This window comes from Chionomys nivalis, chromosome 21 (assembly GCF_950005125.1).
Source record: "Chionomys nivalis chromosome 21, mChiNiv1.1, whole genome shotgun sequence".
Lineage (NCBI taxonomy): Eukaryota > Metazoa > Chordata > Mammalia > Rodentia > Cricetidae > Chionomys > Chionomys nivalis.
The window spans coordinates 6220001-6227500 of record NC_080106.1 but is presented as its reverse complement, the minus strand read 5'-3'; the positions used below and the strand labels follow the sequence as shown (position 1 = coordinate 6227500).

Below are 7500 nucleotides of genomic sequence, written 5' to 3'. Positions count from 1 at the left end.
CACGGGTCGGCTTTGGACCCCGACTCTCCCTCCACCTGGGGACTGTTGCCAGGTAGAGAGCCAGCTCCTGGCCTCTGTCGTCCCGCGGGCCACTTGTGTCCCCTCTGGTGGAGGCGTGGCGGTTGGGTCCGGGGAGATGGGAGGCGCCCGGGAAGGGGTGATGGTGGGGATGGGGTGGGACTGGGATGGGGTGGCATGAGGAGTTCGCCGGGGAGGTGCCCAGATAGGCTCAGGCAAAGCGGTCGGATCGCTTGGGGCATCCTTCCAGACACTGTCTTGCTGGTGCCCTACCTACGGTGGTGTCTCGACGGGTCTGGTAGTGGCTAGGCGCTAGTCTCTCATCATTGGGGAACTGTAGTTTCCTCCTAATCCTCCTCCTCCTCCACCTCTTCCTCTACCTGTCCCCCCCCCCCCCCCCCGCTCCTGCTCCTGCTCCTCTTCCTCCGCTCCCCAGAGTAAGCCCCTCCTCCTGGAGAATCTAGAAAGCCTGGGATTGGGTCTCTCTAAGAGACTGTGTGCCTGTGCGCGCGCGCGCGTGTGCTTCCTCGCCGTCCAGAGAAACCTTGGGTTCTCTCTTTGGAACTTGGAATGCCAGCTCCCAAGATTCCAGTTCTGCCCCAAGTCCACCCCCACCCCCAGTCCCACCCCTATCCCCTATCGTCAGCCAGCGGGGCCATCCAGTCCCCCATTGAAGATGCCTCCCCGTGATGTGGGCGGCACGCCCGCCCTGCGCGTGGGGGAGAAGAGAAAAAGGCAGGCTGTCCAGCGTGGAAGATGCTCCTGGGCCGACCGGTGGGGCCGAGGGAACTTGGAACTGGGTCTTGGCGCTCTCTGCTCGTGGACGGTGGCGGCGGGGGCAGGTCCCGGGCCAGAACTCTCTTGGGCTATGTATCCTTATTTCCAACGGGCCACCCGGCATCCCCCACCTACCGCTCCTTCCATCAAGGAAGAGTCAAGAAGGCACGTCTGTTCCTTCTGCACCCACCTCTGGGGCTGAGCAGGACCTTCCTGAGCCTGGACTGTCATAAGGATGCTGTCGACTGGCATCTGAAACTGTCAGCACAGCACAGCACAGGACAGCACAGCACAGCACAGCACAGACCTCTCGGCTTGGCTCTGGGTGATAGATAGATAGATAGATAGATAGATAGATAGATAGATAGATAGATAGATAGTTCCACCGGAGGGCTTAGGTGGAACAGCGCCTGAGCGTCCAGCTTCTTGACTCCATGCCCATCTTGGACCTCGGTGGTTGGCCTCCATCTCACAGATTCCATCCCTGCGCCCAGGCCTTGGCCTCTCAGGTTGGGTTCAGGAGGCAACCAACTGTTGATATCTGGCATCCCATCCCACCGGGGACAAGCCCACCAGCCGAGCGAGCCCTAGAGGGCACCCGTGCGTGGGAGCTGCCCCTCGTGCACGCGCGCATGCCCCTAGGCACTCGGGCCGGCGCACAAGCATACACACACACTCGAAACACACTCAAGCACGCGTGTAAGCACGCACGCGATCGGAGCCTACAGATAGACACGCAAGCACGTGGACACCCAGACGTACATCCACACGGGCACGCACGCACGCACAGCACACACAATCATGCAAGAATGCACACACTCCCGAGCAGAGACAAAAGCAGGCAAAACCCCAGACACGCATACGCACGCACAAGCATGCACGCACAACACACACACACAAACACAAAGGAGCCTAATGAGACCTACACGAAGACACGTGCACCCACATGGGGCTTCTCACATAAGCACGCACATTGCACATTACACACAGGCAAGCAGGCACACAGGCACGCAGGTGGGCGCACACCCCATCCCCGGGAGTGGGTGGGTGGAGCCTGCTTGCTCTTAGACCGCGTCCACCGCGTGCATTGCGTGGAGGGGGCGTGGCGATCTCTTCCTGAATGCATACACAGTGTTGTGCTGTGCGGGGCTGCTATGCCAGGCGCCCCTCGCCCCTCGTCCCTCGTCCTTCGCCCCTCGCTCCGGCTCCCGAGGGCCTGCCAGTGCCCGTCCAGCTCCCACCCGTGACACCCACCCCACGCAGCGAGTGAGTCTTCACTTCCTTCAGTGGTCCTGGCATTCCTTCCCCACTCGGGTGTTTCCCCTCGTGGGTGGGTTTCCTGCGTGCCTGAGGGCTCTGAGCGGTGGGTGGATTTGGAACCTTGTGAGAGGTGCGCCCTCTTTCCGGGGTGCGGATTGTCCTGGTGGTGTCCTGGTCCGGGCTGGCCATCGGCCCGCGGTCGCGAAGGCCAAAAGGGGCCAAAAGAGGAGAAGGAAAAAAAAAAAAAAGCCTACAGCACCCGGTATTCCCAGGCGGTCTCCCATCCAAGTACTAACCAGGCCCGACCCTGCTTAGCTTCCGAGATCAGACGAGATCGGGCGCGTTCAGGGTGGTATGGCCGTAGACGGAGGTGTGTTGTCGCTGTCGTGCCCCAAGAGCCGGCTGCTGCAACGCTGGCCTGCGCTCCTGCACGCCCGCCCGCCCCCACGCCCTCCTTAGTCCCCGTCCGAGGCCGAGTCCGAGGCCGACGGGGTAGGGGTGATGGTGGGGCTGGGGTCGGGCTGGGGTGGGGTGGGGTGGCGTTGGGTGGCATGAGGGGCTGGCCCAGGATCGCACTTGAACAGGGTTCAAGGCTAGCCTGAGCCGCAGGCCAGCCACTCAAGACAGCCTCTACCGTGCGAGTGAGTCTTAACTTCCTTCAGTGGTCCTGGTATTCCTTCCCCACTCGGGTGTTTTCCCTCGTGGGTGGGTTTCCTGCGTGCCTGAGGGCTCTGAGCGGTGGGTGGATTTGGAACCTTGTGAGAGGTGCGCCCTCTTTCCGGGGTGCGGATTGTCCTGGTGGTGTCCTGGTCCGGGCTGGCCATCGGCCCGCGGTCGCGAAGGCCAAAAGGGGCCAAAAGAGGAGAAGGAAAAAAAAAAAAAAGCCTACAGCACCCGGTATTCCCAGGCGGTCTCCCATCCAAGTACTAACCAGGCCCGACCCTGCTTAGCTTCCGAGATCAGACGAGATCGGGCGCGTTCAGGGTGGTATGGCCGTAGACGGAGGTGTGTTGTCGCTGTCGTGCCCCAAGAGCCGGCTGCTGCAACGCTGGCCTGCGCTCCTGCACGCCAGCCCGCACCCACGCCCCCACGCCCCCACGCCCCCACGCACCTTCGCCCTCCGGAGTCCGAGTCCGGAAGGAAGGAAGGAAGAAAGGAAGGACGGACGGACGGACGCACGGACGGACGAGCCCCTCCAAGCCGCCCGCCAGCCAGCCTGCCAGCTAGGCCCTCCTCAGCCCTCTGCCCCGGCTCGGAGCCGGGCTCCAGGGCCAGCAGCAGTCGCCAGCCAGCCCTACCCACCGACCTTGTCTCCCTCGTCTCCCGTTCCTCATCATCGGGCACCCTCACCGCGCCCCAACCGTGCCCCTGGCAGGTTTGTTGGCCCGCAAGCTGGCTCCTCCCTTGCCCGCCCTCGGCCTCCCTCGGTGGGGTATCCACGGGTGTCGGCTTTGACAGGGCCTCAGGGACTTCCAGGGCACGGGTCGGCTTTGGACCCCGACTCTCCCTCCACCTGGGGACTGTTGCCAGGTAGAGAGCCAGCTCCTGACCTCTGTCGTCCCGCGGGCCACTTGTGTCCCCTCTGGTGGAGGCGTGGCGGTTGGGTCCGGGGACATGGGCGGCGCCCGGGAAGGGGTGATGGTGGGGATGGGGTGGGACTGGGATGGGGTGGCATGAGGAGTTCGCCGGGGAGGTGCCCAGATAGGCTCAGGCAAAGCGGTCGGATCGCTTGGGGCATCCTTCCAGACACTGTCTTGCTGGTGCCCTACCTACGGTGGTGTCTCGACGGGTCTGGTAGTGGCTAGGCGCTAGTCTCTCATCATTGGGGAACTGTAGTTTCCTCCTAATCCTCCTCCTCCTCCACCTCTTCCTCTACCTGTCCCCCCCCCCCCCCCCGCTCCTGCTCCTGCTCCTCTTCCTCCGCTCCCCAGAGTAAGCCCCTCCTCCTGGAGAATCTAGAAAGCCTGGGATTGGGTCTCTCTAAGAGACTGTGTGCCTGTGCGCGCGCGCGCGTGTGCTTCCTCGCCGTCCAGAGAAACCTTGGGTTCTCTCTTTGGAACTTGGAATGCCAGCTCCCAAGATTCCAGTTCTGCCCCAAGTCCACCCCCACCCCCAGTCCCACCCCTATCCCCTATCGTCAGCCAGCGGGGCCATCCAGTCCCCCATTGAAGATGCCTCCCCGTGATGTGGGCGGCACGCCCGCCCTGCGCGTGGGGGAGAAGAGAAAAAGGCAGGCTGTCCAGCGTGGAAGATGCTCCTGGGCCGACCGGTGGGGCCGAGGGAACTTGGAACTGGGTCTTGGCGCTCTCTGCTCGTGGACGGTGGCGGCGGGGGCAGGTCCCGGGCCAGAACTCTCTTGGGCTATGTATCCTTATTTCCAACGGGCCACCCGGCATCCCCCACCTACCGCTCCTTCCATCAAGGAAGAGTCAAGAAGGCACGTCTGTTCCTTCTGCACCCACCTCTGGGGCTGAGCAGGACCTTCCTGAGCCTGGACTGTCATAAGGATGCTGTCGACTGGCATCTGAAACTGTCAGCACAGCACAGCACAGGACAGCACAGCACAGCACAGCACAGACCTCTCGGCTTGGCTCTGGGTGATAGATAGATAGATAGATAGATAGATAGATAGATAGATAGATAGATAGATAGATAGATAGTTCCACCGGAGGGCTTAGGTGGAACAGCGCCTGAGCGTCCAGCTTCTTGACTCCATGCCCATCTTGGACCTCGGTGGTTGGCCTCCATCTCACAGATTCCATCCCTGCGCCCAGGCCTTGGCCTCTCAGGTTGGGTTCAGGAGGCAACCAACTGTTGATATCTGGCATCCCATCCCACCGGGGACAAGCCCACCAGCCGAGCGAGCCCTAGAGGGCACCCGTGCGTGGGAGCTGCCCCTCGTGCACGCGCGCATGCCCCTAGGCACTCGGGCCGGCGCACAAGCATACACACACACTCGAAACACACTCAAGCACGCGTGTAAGCACGCACGCGATCGGAGCCTACAGATAGACACGCAAGCACGTGGACACCCAGACGTACATCCACACGGGCACGCACGCACGCACAGCACACACAATCATGCAAGAATGCACACACTCCCGAGCAGAGACAAAAGCAGGCAAAACCCCAGACACGCATACGCACGCACAAGCATGCACGCACAACACACACACACAAACACAAAGGAGCCTAATGAGACCTACACGAAGACACGTGCACCCACATGGGGCTTCTCACATAAGCACGCACATTGCACATTACACACAGGCAAGCAGGCACACAGGCACGCAGGTGGGCGCACACCCCATCCCCGGGAGTGGGTGGGTGGAGCCTGCTTGCTCTTAGACCGCGTCCACCGCGTGCATTGCGTGGAGGGGGCGTGGCGATCTCTTCCTGAATGCATACACAGTGTTGTGCTGTGCGGGGCTGCTATGCCAGGCGCCCCTCGCCCCTCGTCCCTCGTCCTTCGCCCCTCGCTCCGGCTCCCGAGGGCCTGCCAGTGCCCGTCCAGCTCCCACCCGTGACACCCACCCCACGCAGCGAGTGAGTCTTCACTTCCTTCAGTGGTCCTGGCATTCCTTCCCCACTCGGGTGTTTCCCCTCGTGGGTGGGTTTCCTGCGTGCCTGAGGGCTCTGAGCGGTGGGTGGATTTGGAACCTTGTGAGAGGTGCGCCCTCTTTCCGGGGTGCGGATTGTCCTGGTGGTGTCCTGGTCCGGGCTGGCCATCGGCCCGCGGTCGCGAAGGCCAAAAGGGGCCAAAAGAGGAGAAGGAAAAAACAAAAAAAAGCCTACAGCACCCGGTATTCCCAGGCGGTCTCCCATCCAAGTACTAACCAGGCCCGACCCTGCTTAGCTTCCGAGATCAGACGAGATCGGGCGCGTTCAGGGTGGTATGGCCGTAGACGGAGGTGTGTTGTCGCTGTCGTGCCCCAAGAGCCGGCTGCTGCAACGCTGGCCTGCGCTCCTGCACGCCCGCCCGCCCCCACGCCCTCCTTAGTCCCCGTCCGAGGCCGAGTCCGAGGCCGACGGGGTAGGGGTGATGGTGGGGCTGGGGTCGGGCTGGGGTGGGGTGGGGTGGCGTTGGGTGGCATGAGGGGCTGGCCCAGGATCGCACTTGAACAGGGTTCAAGGCTAGCCTGAGCCGCAGGCCAGCCACTCAAGACAGCCTCTACCGTGCGAGTGAGTCTTAACTTCCTTCAGTGGTCCTGGTATTCCTTCCCCACTCGGGTGTTTTCCCTCGTGGGTGGGTTTCCTGCGTGCCTGAGGGCTCTGAGCGGTGGGTGGATTTGGAACCTTGTGAGAGGTGCGCCCTCTTTCCGGGGTGCGGATTGTCCTGGTGGTGTCCTGGTCCGGGCTGGCCATCGGCCCGCGGTCGCGAAGGCCAAAAGGGGCCAAAAGAGGAGAAGGAAAAAAAAAAAAAAGCCTACAGCACCCGGTATTCCCAGGCGGTCTCCCATCCAAGTACTAACCAGGCCCGACCCTGCTTAGCTTCCGAGATCAGACGAGATCGGGCGCGTTCAGGGTGGTATGGCCGTAGACGGAGGTGTGTTGTCGCTGTCGTGCCCCAAGAGCCGGCTGCTGCAACGCTGGCCTGCGCTCCTGCACGCCAGCCCGCACCCACGCCCCCACGCCCCCACGCCCCCACGCACCTTCGCCCTCCGGAGTCCGAGTCCGGAAGGAAGGAAGGAAGAAAGGAAGGACGGACGGACGGACGCACGGACGGACGAGCCCCTCCAAGCCGCCCGCCAGCCAGCCTGCCAGCTAGGCCCTCCTCAGCCCTCTGCCCCGGCTCGGAGCCGGGCTCCAGGGCCAGCAGCAGTCGCCAGCCAGCCCTACCCACCGACCTTGTCTCCCTCGTCTCCCGTTCCTCATCATCGGGCACCCTCACCGCGCCCCAACCGTGCCCCTGGCAGGTTTGTTGGCCCGCAAGCTGGCTCCTCCCTTGCCCGCCCTCGGCCTCCCTCGGTGGGGTATCCACGGGTGTCGGCTTTGACAGGGCCTCAGGGACTTCCAGGGCACGGGTCGGCTTTGGACCCCGACTCTCCCTCCACCTGGGGACTGTTGCCAGGTAGAGAGCCAGCTCCTGACCTCTGTCGTCCCGCGGGCCACTTGTGTCCCCTCTGGTGGAGGCGTGGCGGTTGGGTCCGGGGACATGGGCGGCGCCCGGGAAGGGGTGATGGTGGGGATGGGGTGGGACTGGGATGGGGTGGCATGAGGAGTTCGCCGGGGAGGTGCCCAGATAGGCTCAGGCAAAGCGGTCGGATCGCTTGGGGCATCCTTCCAGACACTGTCTTGCTGGTGCCCTACCTACGGTGGTGTCTCGACGGGTCTGGTAGTGGCTAGGCGCTAGTCTCTCATCATTGGGGAACTGTAGTTTCCTCCTAATCCTCCTCCTCCTCCACCTCTTCCTCTACCTGTCCCCCCCCCCCCCCCGCTCCTGCT

The 7500-nt window shown here is 63.2% G+C and overlaps 4 non-coding genes across 4 annotated transcripts; all 4 read right to left on the bottom strand.

Moving 5' to 3' along the window:
• Positions 1-2302: 2302 nt before the first annotated feature.
• LOC130864174 (5S ribosomal RNA) lies at positions 2303-2421 on the bottom strand. The gene has a single exon (XR_009055876.1). It is a non-coding gene; the product is annotated as a 5S ribosomal RNA (ribosomal RNA).
• Positions 2422-2937: 516 nt separating this feature from the next.
• LOC130864173 (5S ribosomal RNA) lies at positions 2938-3056 on the bottom strand. The gene has a single exon (XR_009055875.1). It is a non-coding gene; the product is annotated as a 5S ribosomal RNA (ribosomal RNA).
• A 2787-nt stretch (positions 3057-5843) lies between these two features.
• On the bottom strand, positions 5844-5962 carry LOC130864172 (5S ribosomal RNA). Its single transcript, XR_009055874.1, has one exon. It is a non-coding gene; the product is annotated as a 5S ribosomal RNA (ribosomal RNA).
• A 516-nt stretch (positions 5963-6478) lies between these two features.
• LOC130864170 (5S ribosomal RNA) lies at positions 6479-6597 on the bottom strand. The gene has a single exon (XR_009055873.1). It is a non-coding gene; the product is annotated as a 5S ribosomal RNA (ribosomal RNA).
• Between the last annotated feature and the right edge of the window lie 903 nt (positions 6598-7500).